The sequence below is a fragment of the Camelus bactrianus genome, chromosome 14 (assembly GCF_048773025.1).
Source record: "Camelus bactrianus isolate YW-2024 breed Bactrian camel chromosome 14, ASM4877302v1, whole genome shotgun sequence".
Taxonomy (NCBI): domain Eukaryota; kingdom Metazoa; phylum Chordata; class Mammalia; order Artiodactyla; family Camelidae; genus Camelus; species Camelus bactrianus.
In genome coordinates, this window is record NC_133552.1 from 69,014,510 (window position 1) to 69,029,435 (window position 14,926).

Genomic DNA, 14,926 nt, shown 5'->3' on the forward strand with positions numbered 1-14,926 from the left:
AACTACTGGGGGGAGGGTAGAGCTCAGTGGTGGAGCGCGTGCTTAGCATGCATGAGGTCCTGAGTTCAATCCCCAGCACTGCCACTGAAAAAAAAAAAATCACAGTAGGAAGAGTACCATTCCATAGGTATTCAGACGCGCACCAGGACTATCATGAGAGCACAGGAAATCCCAGTGTTTTAACATCCTTCACTAGCCTGGTGTCTGCGTCCTTGAGTGTGACCCTCATTTATCATTGTTTATATAAAACACACCACACAAAAAAAAAAAACAGGATGATTATCATTATGACTATTATTTTGCAAAGGGAGAAAAATGGCAGCAATTGAAACCTTCATTATACTATTTATAATCGAATAGATTAAAGAGAAAGTCCCAATTCTGCTTTAGTGAACAGGAGAGAAGAATGACTTGTTCAGCAAACAAAGTGTTTGAAGTGATGGGCCCGGGTTTCCACCGCCCTGCAGGAATAAACATTCAGATGCCCATATTTGGAGCTACTCATTAAAGCTTCATGAATTCAACACTTTGGCCAGCATTCCATTTTGTAGGTTTTGGCAGAGAACTATTTAAGAGGGGGAAAGAAAAAAACAGTCTCACAAATAAACTTACATTAAAAAAAAAAAAAGCAGCTGTAACTCTCGGGGCTTCCAGCGCCTCTTAGCAGAGCACATCTGCCGAGCTCCCCGAGTTCCTCTGAGGCCCCGAGGACACACCCACGTGCTTCCCGCTTGTCTCCTGACCGTCCAGTTGGCTTAGCAGGGCTCCGTTTTGCAACGGACTGTTCCATCCGACAGTTGTTCAGTTTTGCTACTTTGTTTATAAATTTCGTTATCCATTTGTTTATCCCACAGATATTCCATAGGTACTGATGGCCTGATGTCAGGCTGGGGGAGTGGGTGAGGGGAAAACAAAATGTTTACGGGTAGAAACCTTATTTAAACGAAAACCTAGTCTGTACTTGAATCCCTTGACTTTGCTCAAGGGAACAGAACCGCCTCACTGCAGCGTGGTCCGTGCGCTTCTCAGGGAATCGTGCAGTCACTGTGGTCACACAAAGTACAGTGTGCGTCGCACAAATCTCACGGAGGTGTTTGCCACGGAAACTCCAGGGAGCCCAATGTGATGTGTTTAGAGGAGACAATGGGGTTTTGTTTGTCTGTTTGCCTGCCCATGGGAACTAAAACAAATGAGACTTATTTTTTAAAAGCTTCTTCAAAGTTCGTGTTTTGTTGTAGGAAACCGTTCAGCTCTGTTACTTCCTAAACTGGACTTGGTCAGGCTCAGCTCGGACAGACCAAGGCAGTTCACTCGGTTTCATACCCGTTTATATGCTGAAGGATTCTCTTGGTCTAAAAGGTCTTCAGCTGTGTCTCTGAATTAGTTACTGTTCAAGGTGAAAAAGTATCAGGTAAACATATAATAATGGTGTGTTTCAATTTCTCTTATTTAAGTTTATTGCCTTTTTAAGGTAAATTTTCTGGGTCATTGCAGCTCATTGGATCCCAACATACATTGGAAGGTTCTGCTTTTCCTGAAAAATGTGGAACTTGTAAAAATCTGTATATTTTGATCATTCCTTTATTCAACAAACACGCTGCCACCCACAGTGTTCAGGAGACCGTGGTTTGGGTTGGAGGTGCAGGTCTGAATGTGGCATGGCGGCCACCCCGCCAGCAGGCATTGCCCAGCAGAGGCCGAAAGTCCGTCTCCCAGAGACGCCCTGGAGCGCTGACGTCTAGGGGGCAGCTGCCTCACAGGGCGGGCCCTTGGGATGGGCTCACCTGGGCAGGTGTGTGCAGTAAGGTCAGGGCCGCGGGGTGGGCGTCTGAGGCAGCACCGTTTAAGGAGCCAAGGAAGGAGCCCAGAAAAGAGGATGGGGAGCCCCAGCAGAGGGGCGGGGACCCCTCACTCCCAGGGGTGTCTGCGGCATCAGACATCCCAGGAGGAAGGGTGAAGTCCAGACCACTTTTTAAGCCACGGGTTGAGAAGAGAAAGGGGGACTGGGTCAGAGCCGGCAGGAGATGTCGGCTGGAGGAATTATAAAATCCCTGTAAAATCCAAACACAGCAGATTATCTCTGAGCTCAAAGAAGTGGATTGTGGTTGGAAAATGGTCTTCGCTCAGAGGACCAGCAGGGAATGAGCCCCGGCCGACGCCCTAGCGGCGCTGGGGGAGGGTGGCCGGTGGTGCAGACTCTCTTGAGGGCCGGGCCCTGTGGACGCCTGGGGTTTCACGTCTGTGTCCCAGAAATGCCCGCCGGACAGTGCCAGATGGGGCCGGCCCCCGTCCTAGGAGGGCACGGGACTTTACCGGGGACCTTCCACTTGGACGAGACTGCGGGCAGGAGGCCCCGAGGCCGGGCAGGCACTCAGAGAGGGGCCGCCGTCCAGCCTCACGCCTGCTTCTCTCCCCGCCGGCCGCCGGGCGCCCTGTTGGGTGCAGGTGGCCCCTGTGGCTGTGGAAGTTCTCAAGTCCCAGCTGAGTCATTTATAGACCATTTGAAGTCACCTCGTTTTTCCCCCTGGTTTTTTATTTCTGGAGTTTTTTTAAAGGGGAGAGAGCTGGGGGCCTTTGGTGTCCACGCCAATCAGCGTTTTGGCAGAGAACTTCCCAGAAGCAAGCCGGGGTCGCCGGCACCTTGGTGGCCGGGGCAGGGCTTGGGGGAAGCTGAAGGCAGCTACAGGAACGGCAGCTGCTGGTCGCTGGGAGTCACTTTCTCACAAACCACCTGTACGAGGGGAAGCCACGCCGAGTGCAGGGCTCAGGCCTCTGTTCCCGCGTCTTTCCTGGCACATCAGAGCCAAGCTTCCAGGAAAGTGCTCCTGCTCTGTGTGACAAAGAGGGACATTTGGGGAAAACAAGTCACTGCCATACTGAGCAGCAGTAAATCCATGACCGCATTAACCATGAATCCCAGGTGTAAACCAGTCAGTACCTTGTCCTTCGTGACCAGCGTGTTTCTGAAATCAGAGCTACGTGAGGGGCCTGCAGGTGCAGGGACACCATCACTGCAGACACCAGCCTGCAAGGCGCCCGTCTGGGCCCCGCTGGGACCACGGTCCCTGCAGTACGGAGGGAGAGGACTGTCTGGACGCAGAAGGCCTTCCCCGTGGCCGGGCACCTATGCAGAGAGAAATGGCCCAGCTCCCACCTGTGTGCCTGCTGCCCCGGGGCCCGGCGTTCAAATAGGACGAGTCCAGAGGGCCACAGTGGTGATGGAGAGCAAGGTAGCCACACACACACACACACACACACACACACACACACACACACACACACACACACACACACACACACACACACACACACACATATCTTGCAGAGGCGTCCAGGGAGGGGCTTTCTGGGGCTGCACCCCACTGAGAGGCTGACCTCCTTGTCTGAGACGGCGCACCCACGCTGGGCTGTTCCAGCACCCAGGGGAGGCAGGAACGCCCAGGGCAATCATACCTACGCTCGGCTTGCGCTCGCTCGCTCTCCGCAGGTGCCCCATCTGTGACGTGGGCCCCGGGCGCCTTCGCCCGCCCCACACGGTGCTCTCAGTGGGACCTCGCTGCACAGGAGGCATATCGGGGACGAGCTCACGCCCTGGAAAGGCCATGTCTTCAGTGCTTCCTTCCACTTGGTGGTGAAACCGCCCTTTTCTTTTCCTTCAACAAATGCCGCTGAGAAGACCGAACGTTCTGGAGGCTGTGCTGGCCCCGGCCATGAGAGCAGCGCAGTGGCTGAGTCACTTCTCTGGAATGGCTGTTAATGTCATCTGGTTTCCTCTCGCCCAGGACCCCGGGTCTCATGTCTGGACAAATGAGCCATCCATTATCTTCCCACCAGACTGAAAAGAGATCAGTTTCTCGGGGTTGTTGTTCTGTTTTTAACTGCGGATGTGTGTTCAGTGTCCGTCCGAATAATCACTGTAAACCGGGGCGCCTTGGGAGGGAAGTCCGGGATGTCCCGATAGCCATCTGCAGAGTCACCCATGGAGGGGCACCGCGCCTGCCGTCGGGATGCAGCGCTGGCGGGGGCCGGACCCGCCAGCCCCCGCACCCTGCGTGGTGCAGGGAAGTGGCCATCACGCGGCTCTGACTGGCCAGTATCTCCAGAACGTCCCCCAGTGCCCTGGGTATTATTGTTCCTATAATGTCTTTGCAAAACTGCTTTGTGGATCAATTTCCAAAGTGTTAGTTACTTTTAAAGATGTAAGTAAGGAAGGCTGAATTTTTATCTGGCTTTCCTGTCTGCCGTTTAACCTTCCCCAAAGTCAAACTTCAGGGCAGAGCAGACTGTGAGGAGTGAGCGACCTTGCACGCCACGCCAGCTGCTCCCCCGCTGACTGGGCGCGTGGCTTTGTCCGGGCTGTTCAGGGCTTATAGTCCTCGTGTTCAAAGCAAGGCTGGATCTTTCTCTAGAGCTGAGTTGTTCCCGACGCTGTGATTTAATGTGTCCATAATCAGATATGTGTGAGGCACCTTCAGGTGGTCTGGCCTCCTGAGAGCGCGTCTCGCCTCGACACGAATACAACCCCTGTCACATGTGGACCGCCAGCCCCACGTGGCTAAGGGGCATGGATGTCCCCATCACCGTGTGACTTACGGGCTTCTGGCCCCGGTGCTAACACCTCAGCCAGCCCTCTCACACCCTTCCACCCCTGAGCCCCATCTCCGCGTCCTCAGCCGTTTCCTTCAGCACCACTCAGAGAACCCTGTCTTCTTACACTTATTCTAGGAAACGCTAACATCCTCTGCCTTGTGACGTCTCTCCCGACATCACGTTAGAAGTCACTTCTGTACCCGTCTACTTTGTTCACAGCCCAATAGCTGCTGGTTTGGACATCTCCCCCATCCCCCCACCCGGGGGTCCGGGCACCATCAGAGGGGGCGGGCGGCTTGCACTACCCCCAGTCTCCTGTCTCAGGTCCTGTCGGAGGCGAGAGCCTCTGAGCCACGACGGCCCCGCCGGCCCTGAACCTGTTTTCCCAGGCAGTGTACCCTTGATTTTCTAACAGTGTCCCTGTACCTGGAAGCTTATTCTCTCAAAACTGCTAGCTAAACCCTTTGTTCAGGACATGCTTAAGGATTTGATCTTTTTACCATTCAGGAATGGTCAGATCTTTCCAACAGTCTCCGTTTGACACGAGTCTTCATGAAGCCAGAGCGACACGTTGGAGATGCGTGTCGTTGTCCCCTGAGAGTTTTGAGAGCTGGGAGTTGCAGCCTGCAGCCCCCGCACCTTCCTGGCATACCTTTTGGCCAGAGTTGCTAAAAAGTAACAGAATTGCCTTGTTTGAGTTTCACCTTCTGTTTCTGGCCTCGGTCACTCGAGCAGGAGGGGGGATTAATGAGCCGTGAAATGGCCCCAGTTGAGCAGCATGGGGTTAAAGCAGAGAAGCAGGGTTTTAGATAATCACTGTGGGGCTGCAGTTGGCTCGGTTTTGCATAGGTTCCCATTAACCCCAGGCACACACCTGTTTATTTTGTGGTCATTTTGTCCATCTGCTTTGGGCTTGGTTATAGCTTCATGAAGATCAGTAAAAAGATACACTCAGGGTCCACACTCATATCCAAGACTCGAGGGAGGTTCAGGTGTGCGATGACAACAACTTCTGGAATGTTCTGAAAAGCTAGGTAGGAAGCCCCTCCCCTCCAAGCCAGCTGAGGGACCCCTGCCACCCTGAGCCTCTGTTCCCCCACTGATAAAACCGACATAAGAACAGCGCCGCCCTCACCGAGGTGTTGTGGGGGCTGAATCAGTTACCCGCTGGAAGGTGCTCCCAACAGTAAGTGCTCTGGTCTGGGGGTGTTATAACCGAGTCACACGCAGGGTCCAAACCCTGTCTCTTGGCCCTCTGCACTGGGTCTGGCTCCTACAGGCCCTCGAATAGCTGTCTATAACGTAGATATTTAGATACACAGTCCTTTGAGCAAGTCAGAAAGGAAGGGAACTGCAAGACAGTTCGCTGCTGATTAGCTCAGTGCCCTGTGAAAAGAAAACCAGGACTTGATAAGCTCTTAGACACCCTTGGAATTCTGCAGTCAAAATTGTCATCAGAATTTCCCCCATGGGCGGTTAGCCTCCATGACAAATGCAGAAAATGTCCCCTGGTCCATTCCAGGGGTTGGGGGGGGGGGGTCATTCTAACCCAAAACAATCCCAAAATCTTGCACTTTGCAAAACTGTCTGAGGCCGAGTGGGGTGGGTCCTCGTCCCAAAGAGCACAACTGGCTGCCACCTAGTGTTGGCCACCAGAACTGCAGGCAGTCCTCCGCCCTGGGGGCATCCAAGGTACTAAGGAGGCGTCTCTTGATGTGAAGTTAAAATTTGATTTTAAAGGAAGGCTTTCCACGCTTACTGAAGGTCTTCTAAGCGTGGAAAACCTTCCTTTTACGGCCTGGCAAAGACCCACATGGGTACTTTTTCTCCATAACCTTTAACCCTCCTGAGTCACAGCAGGTGCACTGACCGTGGTCCTCAGAGAAGTGAGGCTCAAATGTTATCAGGACCCGGCCCCCAAGGAGGGAGTTCTGCATTCCAAACCCCTGGCCTCGCTTCCTGTCTCCAGCTCGGCTGGGGATGTCTCATTTATCTGTCTGACCCTGAGCGCTTTTTCCAAGGGGCCAGGCGCTGCCACAGTCTGGGTGGTCCGCCTCTATGGCCCCATTGCAGAGGCCTGGAAGGCGCTCCCCCGACAGTGCAGGCGGGTACAGCCAGACCGTCCGGGAGCACCGACACTCAGACATCCCACGGATCTGGTGCAGAGAGCGGACAGGAGCTGAGGTTGTGGGGACATACTGTGACATGTGAAGGTGACTTAAGGAATTGGGGGTGGGGGTGGGCAGAACAAGAGGGCAATGGTCCCTCCACAGTATTACCCAGCACAGCTCTGCTTTGGAGGGGCTTCAGAAGTCATGGATTCATTCTTATGGTCTGAAAAATGGTCTGAACACAGAAGACCCTGGTCTTTGGCTCCATTGTGGGAGGAACTTGCATTTTGTTGTCGGACAGAGCTGGGGGTTGCAGAGCCCTGAATCACTCACAAAACAGATGGTCGTGAGCCCAGGGAGAGCTGTGGGAGGAGCAATTTGGCGAGCCCCTGGTCTAGGTTGGGGTCAGGAAAATGTCCTTACGGAAGCTTGAACCACAGCCTCGGGAGCCCTGAGAGTCAGCAGGCCGTGAGGACAGTCATATGCAAAGGCCCTGAGGTATGAGAGGCCTGGCCCAGTGCCTGGAGCCTGGTCAGCCTGGAGCAGAGAGACAGCAGGGAGACCCCGGAGCGAGGGCGGAGGTGAAGCTGTGAGGGCTTTCAGGAGGAGGGCCGGCAGAGCCGCAGAAGGGGCTGCACCTCCCCAAGCGGCTCCCTCACTTGTCCCGTGTGAGAGACCTGGCTGTGCATGGAAGCGGCTGGGGGAGCCGGCTCCCAGGCCCCTCCCCTTCCCACCCCAAAACTGCTAGACAGAAGTTCCTTTTTTTATTGAAGTTGATTTACAATGTTGTGTTAGTTTCTGGTGTACAGCAAAGTGATTCAGTTTATATATATATATGCATATTCTTTTTCCTATTCTTTTCCATTGTGATTTATTATAGAATATTGAGTACAGGTCCCTGTGCTGCACACTAGGACCTTATTGTTTATCCATTTTATATATAATAGTTTATATCTGCAAATCCCAAACTCCTAACTTATCCTCCCCCACCTTTTCCCCTTTGGTGACCATTAGTTTGTTTTCTATGTCTGTGTGTCCGTTTCTGTTTCAGAAATAAGTTCATGTGTGTCGTATTTCAGATTCCACATATAATGATATGGTATTTGTCTTTCTCTTTCTGACTTACTTCATTTAGTATGACGATCCCCAGGTCCATCCACGTTGCTGCAAATGGCATTACTTTATTCTTTTTTATGGCTGAGAAGTATCCTATTGCCTATGTACACCACAGCTTCTCTACCCAGCCCTCTGTTGATGGACATCTAGGCTGCTTCCATGTCCTGGTTGTTGTAAAAAATGCTGCTGTGAACTTTGAGCTGCGTGTGTCTGTTTGAGTTATGCTTTCCTCCAGGTTTTAAACCCAAGAGTGGGATTGTTGGATCCTATGGTGACTCTGTTTTTAGTTTTTTAAGGAAACTGCATGCTGTCCTCTATAGTGGCCGCACCAAACCACATTCCCACCAACAGTATAGGAGGGCTCCCTTCTCTCCACAGCCTCTCCCGCATTTGTTATGTGTAGGCTTTTTAATGGTGGCTGTTCTGACCGTGTGAGGTGTAGACCAGAAAGTCTTGAGGCCCCGGACTTCTCAGCTGATGCTCTGACGGCCAGCCAGGACCAGTCCTGGGACAGGAACCGTTCCTGAGTGATTTTCTCAAGCTCTGAGCCGCGCACGATCACCCGGGATCTTGTTAAGATGCAGGTGGGATTCAGTGGGCAGGGATGATCTCATGAGCTCCAGGGGCTTCCCGTGGCCCCGACGCTCCCTGAAGCCCCTTCGAAATCTGACATTTTGTGAGGCCTTTGGAACAGTACTAGGCTGTCAGTGGTGAAGGGCAGAGATGTGAATTTGAAAAGCGGTGTAATGTTGGTCTAATCTTAAATGGCTCAATTTCCCTGTAAGACTCCTGCTGGAGGGCACGGCTGGTGTTCCTGTACGAGAAGACAGATGTGCTTTTGTGCAGTGGTGTGTCAGAAGAGAATATTCTTTGACCAAAACAGAATGAAGCCCATACAATAGGTTAGAAACTTGGGGCTGAGTTTCTGTCTAGTTTCCGTGCAGAAGAACTCTGTTAATTACCTTGTCTCCTGCCGCTGTGTGCTGGCCCCACCGCCCAGCACCCCTTCCCTCCCCGCCTTTGACGTCCTTTGCTCTGACATCATTTTCAGGCCTGATGTCAGGTTCCTGCTGGTTCACCCCACCACCACCAGGCTTTTCTGCCTCAGAGTGAGACTCACATTTGCAAGGAAGCTGACTGCGGGGGGTTTGTCTTTATGGAGAACTGGGGTCACCACCAGTGACTGGTGGTGACTCTGAGCAAACTCCGCAGTCTGGCCATCGTGCGGTAGGGGCTGGAGGGGGCTGGGCCATCGGTTCTCGCTGCAGAAGCACATCCCGGCCGCAGTGAGGACACTGCTGCAGGTGGATGCTGGACCCTGCGCCGGACCCAGGATTAGCAGAAACGTGGGAGGAGCGAGGTTAAAGCCACAGCGCCTTAGCTGCGCGGAACTCGCAGGACAGCTCGGGGGACAGAGCTGACGACACCAAGTGCTGACAAGCCCCTGGAACTCTGACGCATGGCTGGCTGGAACACAACACAGAGCAGCCAGTCTGGAAAACGGTTCTGCAACTTTTTAATAAAGTTAAATGTAAGCTTACCATGTGTCCTGGGGATCTCATTCTTGGATGCTTAAAAAAGCTGTCCAAAAAAAACACCTCACACATGAATGATCATAGCAGCCCGATTCACATTCACCGAACACTGGAAGCAGTTCAGCCGCCCTCCGGGGAGTGACTGGATGGACAACCGTGGCGCCGTGATGCATACGGCAGAACTGTCACGCGTGGCAGGGCGGCGAGGCTCACGGCCCCCGGCGGCGAGACGCGGAGTGCCTCCCGGTGAGGGACAGCCTGGGAGAGGCACAGCCACGCGGCGGGAGGACCACAGTGATCCACAGAGCTTGGGGAGGGGGCTCCGTGGCCAGGGCGCAGCTCGGGGACTTGGGCTGACGCAGCTCTGAGAACGTGTCCCAACTCGCCAGACTAGACCCGAGGAAAGCGAATGTCATTGTGTGTTCATTTGAAAATAAATTTTGAAATCTTAAAAAGGAAGTGAAAACCCCAAATAACTTTAAGGAACATAGAAGAACAGATGAGCAGGTGAAAGCAAGGAGGAAGGCGGAGGGAGCTCACGACTGTCTCCGGACAGCGCGCGCGGAGCTCGGCCGAGCACGCGTCCTGCCCGGGAGCGTTTCAGATGCAGAAGAACGGGTCAAAGAGCTGAGCGCCACAGCCAAGGCGGAACCCTCGCTCACGCTTCATCTTTTTCACTTTGCTGGCCAATTTTTTTTTCCGTAACAGACCCACTTAGGGTAACGCCAGCCTGGGGAATAGTATCCTTGCGTGGGACGGTGTTTAGTCTAAATGCGAAGGAGGTATAACAGCTGGTTCCATTCCTGGTCTGCACACAGATACTAAAAAGTCTCCGAGGCTGCCGGCCTGGCTGATCGGCCCGGCAGGGAGCCGCTGACCAAAGGCCGGGCACATGGTGTCTCCTCTTCCTCCTCCCTCTGGAGGGTGCCTCCCCGGGGCTGCTGGCCGGCTCCCCACAGGGCAGTGACAGAGGCGGGTGTCAGAGCACAGTCTGCACTGCTCCGTGAAGTGACCTAAGATGATGACCTAAGAGGCTGAGGTGAGAGGCTGGCACACGCAGCTGGCCCGTGAAAGTCAGTAGTCTGCGTAGGGGCCGTGCACACAGGCAGCTGCTCTCATTACCAGCCGTTTTATGATTTCAGTGACTCAAGTCGCCTCCCGCCTAACTGTCACTGTCCCATCGGGGCAGCACGACCCGGGGCCACCCTGTATGACACCTCATGATGACGGAAAGGCTGCCTGAGGACCTGCTGTTGATGCTGTTCCATGCCGCCAGCTGCTGGATGAGAAAGGGGGGGAGCCTGACAACCAGAGCCCCAGCGCCAGCTTCTTCCAGCCCATCCCCTGCTCCCCGAGGCCCTCAGCTCACCCAGCCGCACCTCCGTGCCTCCTTGGAAATCACGTCTGTCTGTGGGCCAGGGCCCATGTTTAGGCAAATGAAATGTGCTTATTGCTACAAGCACAGAGGCAATAAAAGGCTTTCCCAGAAAATCAGCTTTTCCAGACTGTGCCAAGCGAAACCACCTCTGGACTGTAAAAAGCTCCGCCTCGCACGGCTAAAGCTGCTGTGTTCGACTGCCCTGAGCTGCCTATTTTTAGAATAAGGAGCAGGGTTTTCAGACGTCTTGGTCTTATAGGTGGAGAACCAGAGAACCCATTCTTTTTCTTTGCTTTAAAGTGTGAATTTGCCCAAGTCAAATAACTTCAGATAGAATGACACAGAGCATCTGACAGTTATAGGGGCCACCCTCTTTTTGTTTTTTATGAAAATCGTGTATAAGGGAAACCGATGACAGCCGAAGGGTATCTTCTGCGCCTGAGGCTAGCCTGGTCCTGCCCCACTTCCCTCCCACTGTCCTGTGGGCTGTGGGCTGGGTGGTCCTGGTTCCTCTCAGGACCACACTTGGACAGACCAGCTTCCAGACAAGGAAAGCAGGGTCTTGGTTTCTTCAGACCTTTTCGCTTCCCTGGCAGACACTTTTAAAAAGCATTTGGCTAGACATTTTCAGTATATCATTTTACCAGCGTCCTCTCTCCTTCCATTTCTAAATGTCATCTGTCTTGTAAATTCACTGGTAAGAATGTGCCAGAAGGCCTTGGCCATATGCACTGTACCTGTGAACTTCAGAGACTGTCTTCTTAATCTCTGCTGCCTTCACGGTCAAGTGTATTGAGGTGTAGTTTACATACAGTTCTGTGAATATCGGGAAATGTGTCCAGCCGTGTAACAGCCACCAAGGTCATGGTATAAAACGGGTCTGTGTCCGAAGTTTCCTTGTGCCCTCTGTAGATGGCCCCCTCCCTCCTCCTGCAGCCCTAGCACTCGCTTCTCTCTAGAACGTCACCTGAACAGGATAGTAGGTGACATCGTACAAACAGGACGGGCAGGATGCAGCCTTGTGTCTGGCTTCCTTCACTTCCTCACTGGTGCACACATCAGATAATCAGATAGCTTCTTCCTTTTTATTGCTAAGTAGTATTCCATTCTGTGCCTGGACCACGGTTTGTTTATCCACTCAGCTGATGGTCACCCAGGTGGTTTCCAGTTTTGAGCTAAAATAAATTGAGCCACTGTGAACCCTGACCTGCAGGTCTTGGCTTTAGCCACCCTGTTCTGCGTGCCCGCCCGCAGTGACTGAGGCTCCCGGCCGGTCCGCGCCCTCTCCAGCGCTTGGCGTGGCCAGTTCTCTCCGGGTGTGTCAGCCATTCCTGCAGCCGCAGGTGCACCTTATTCTGATCTAATTTCCTTTCCCTCCTGGCCGACACTGCTGGCCCCTTTCATGCCCCTGTTTTCCATCTGCACCTCTTCTGTGATGCAGGGTCTGTTCAGATCATTTGCCAGCTTTTCCGATCAGGTTGTTTGTGGCCCTACTGTTGGTTTCTGGGAGTTCTTTCTGCAGAAGGGACGAAAGTCATTTGTCACATGTGTGTCTTGTGAGTATTTCTCCCCGTCTGCTTTTCATTTTAAACGATGTCCTCTTTACTGAAGTGTAGTAGCTTAAACATTGTGTTGCTTTCTGGTGCGCGGCATCATGCTTCCACCATATGTGTATACAGTGTTCCTTTCCACAGTCTTTCTCGTTACAGGCGGTTACAGGCTGCTGAAGGCAGCTCCCTGTGCTGCACGGCAGGCCTTGCTGGTTCTCTGTGTCACACACAGCAGTGTCTGTCTGCTAATCCCAGGCTCCTGACTTATCCTTGCCCCCACCCCCGGTAACCAGAAGTTTGTTTTCTGTATGGGTGAGTCTGTTTCTGTTAAACAGTATCTTTTGAACATCAATTCTTTTAAATCTTATCAACATTTTTCCTCTGATGGTTTGTGATTTTTGCGTCTTGTCTGAGCAGCCTTTGCCTCAGCCCAGGTCACACCCTGTGTTTGCTTCTGGAAGTGGCAGCGTGTTAGCCCTTGCGTGCAGGTCTGTGCTCCGTTTTGACTGCAGGTTTGTGTGCAGAGCCGGGTGAGGGTCCAGGGTTCTTCCTTTCCCTGTGGAAGTGATTTCCTTTTCCCCCACACGCCCTCCAGTCTGGGCCAGTTTTGGGGAGAGGACAGCAGGAGTTCCAGGAGGCCATTAATTCTTACTGAGGAGTAAGTGGAACCCTTCGTAGGACTGGTACCCAGGGCGGGACTAAGGCTTCGTTATGTTAGTAGGAAGCTAAGGGAGAAGGTCCGTCTTGCCTGGCAGAGGCAGTTGGCTGCCACTGACAGGTGGTGGTTGTGTGCGTCACATGCTGTGTGTATGTGTGTGGGGGGGTATTGACCCATATACAACCATCAGCTGGGAATGAGGTGTTAACTCACTCTGCCAGGTGGTCAGAGCTGCTCACAGATGCTAACGACCATCCCTCGGAAGGCTAAAGGATTCCGAAATTCAGCTGAACAAATGATTTTCCTGATTCCTAAAAAAAATAGTCCTTTTGGGCCATTTGACCTGTTCTTGAACGTGTGTGAACAGCTCACAGAGTGAGCTGGGACCTGGGCCGGAATCCCCGGGGGTCACCGAGAGCCGCAGCAGTGGAAGGCCGGGAGGGCGCGGACCCGAGGAAGGGAGGGGCGCCTGGGCCTGGAGAGGATGCAGTGTGTCTGGAGGAGCGCCCGGGGCCCATAGAAGGCGACACAGGAAGAGCACACGCGGGAAGGAGGAGGGCTTCCTACTATTCAGGTGCCGGCCGGCCAGGCGTGGAAGCCTGTTCCACCAGGAACGTGTGGTCCCGTGGATTCAAAGTCCTGCTGGGCAGGGAAGCAGGCTTTATCCTTGGGAACATCTCTTTGTCCTCCCGGTACTGCTCGCTTACCCAAGGCCAACACTGAGGGTAAGGAGCTCTGAATGGAAACAGGCACCCCCCTGGGGGTGCTTGAATGCAAGGCCCAGTTTCTCGGGGCTTCGACTCCCCACAGTCTTCTACCCTTAGGTTAGAGGCTGAGGTGGTGGAGTTCTTCCTTGATCTGATTATATTTTGCCGCTTTTCTCAGAAGTGAAAATTCCAAGCCTTCGCAAGTGTCTCAGGACTCCGAGCACATTCCCTCCGCGGTGGTGGCATTTAAGCAATGTGTGCTCAGGCTGGACACGTTCCCTGCCCCTCCCAGACTTCAGCTCCGAAGGCTGAGCCCTGGGCGTCCCACACAGACTCCAAGGGCGGTTTCAAAGAGGCGGAGGCTGTGTGCGCCCCTCCCTCCGTCCCTGCAGCTCAAAGTCCCTCCCTTCTTGCAGGTGTCGCTGAAACTTAAGACCAAGAAAATCTAGCCAAGGATAGTCTTCAACGAGCATAAATGTTAGGTTTCCCTCTGCCCAACTCAGGAAGCCCGACCTTTCTTCTGAGATCCAACTTCATGCTTAAGAGATTTTTCTCATTAAGAGAGACCTGCCTCCGCCCTCCGGAGGAGAACGTCAGCAGGGGGGGGGGGTCGTGCCAGGATTCTCCAGCTGTGCAGTGAACCCTCCGGGACCGTGTTCAGTGCAGCCCCTGGAGGGCCGGCCTGGGCCTGAGAACCTGCATTTCTTGAAAGTTCCCCGGTGGTGCTGACGCAGCTTGGGGACCTCACTTCCAGCAGCAAGGGTGTCATGGAAGGTGGAATCCGCCCCCCTCCCCAGACTTAAATGCATCAGTCACCTCTTCACACCGAGCCCTCCAGACCCCCGTTGTCTCTCCTTTCAAGTGGGGGTGACGCCAGCTTCATGGAGGTCCTGGGGACAAAATGAAACAAACCACTCTTTTAAACCTTTCACAGTGTTTTATCCCGGGAGGTGCAGGACTGCAAGATCCTGCCAGTGTCCTGCTTCCTGGGCAGTGATACATCCATACGAGTCAGCTCCCTGCGGGGCAGGGGCCCCACTCCTGGGCTTACAGCTCCCTTCTACGACGTCTGCTGGCTTTAAGAAGTATTTTGCAGAAATATTTTTATCAAGTATATTGCGGGACTTTTAGGGGCTTTAGAAATTTATGCAAAGACTTTTAAGCTAGAGTCCCACTCTGTCTGGGGTAATTTTTATTTTTAACATCACTTGGTACAAAAAGAAAGGAAGAGACGGAAATAACTTTTCCAATCGGGACTTTTCAGCTGAGGCTGGGAGTTGC

The 14,926-nt window shown here is 53.3% G+C and overlaps 1 protein-coding gene and 1 long non-coding RNA gene across 2 annotated transcripts in view; one reads left to right on the forward strand and one right to left on the reverse strand.

Annotated features, from left to right (window-relative positions):
* The window catches only part of COL4A2 (collagen type IV alpha 2 chain), a 162,577-nt gene that overhangs the window by 84,219 nt on the left and 63,432 nt on the right, over positions 1 to 14,926 (forward strand). The gene's annotated exons all lie outside the window — the stretch shown is intronic.
* LOC141579790 (uncharacterized) lies at positions 277 to 4,148 on the reverse strand. Its single transcript, XR_012511775.1, has 2 exons — positions 2,939 to 4,148; positions 277 to 2,830 (listed from the first exon to the last, which is right to left on the reverse strand). It is a non-coding gene; the product is annotated as an uncharacterized LOC141579790 (long non-coding RNA).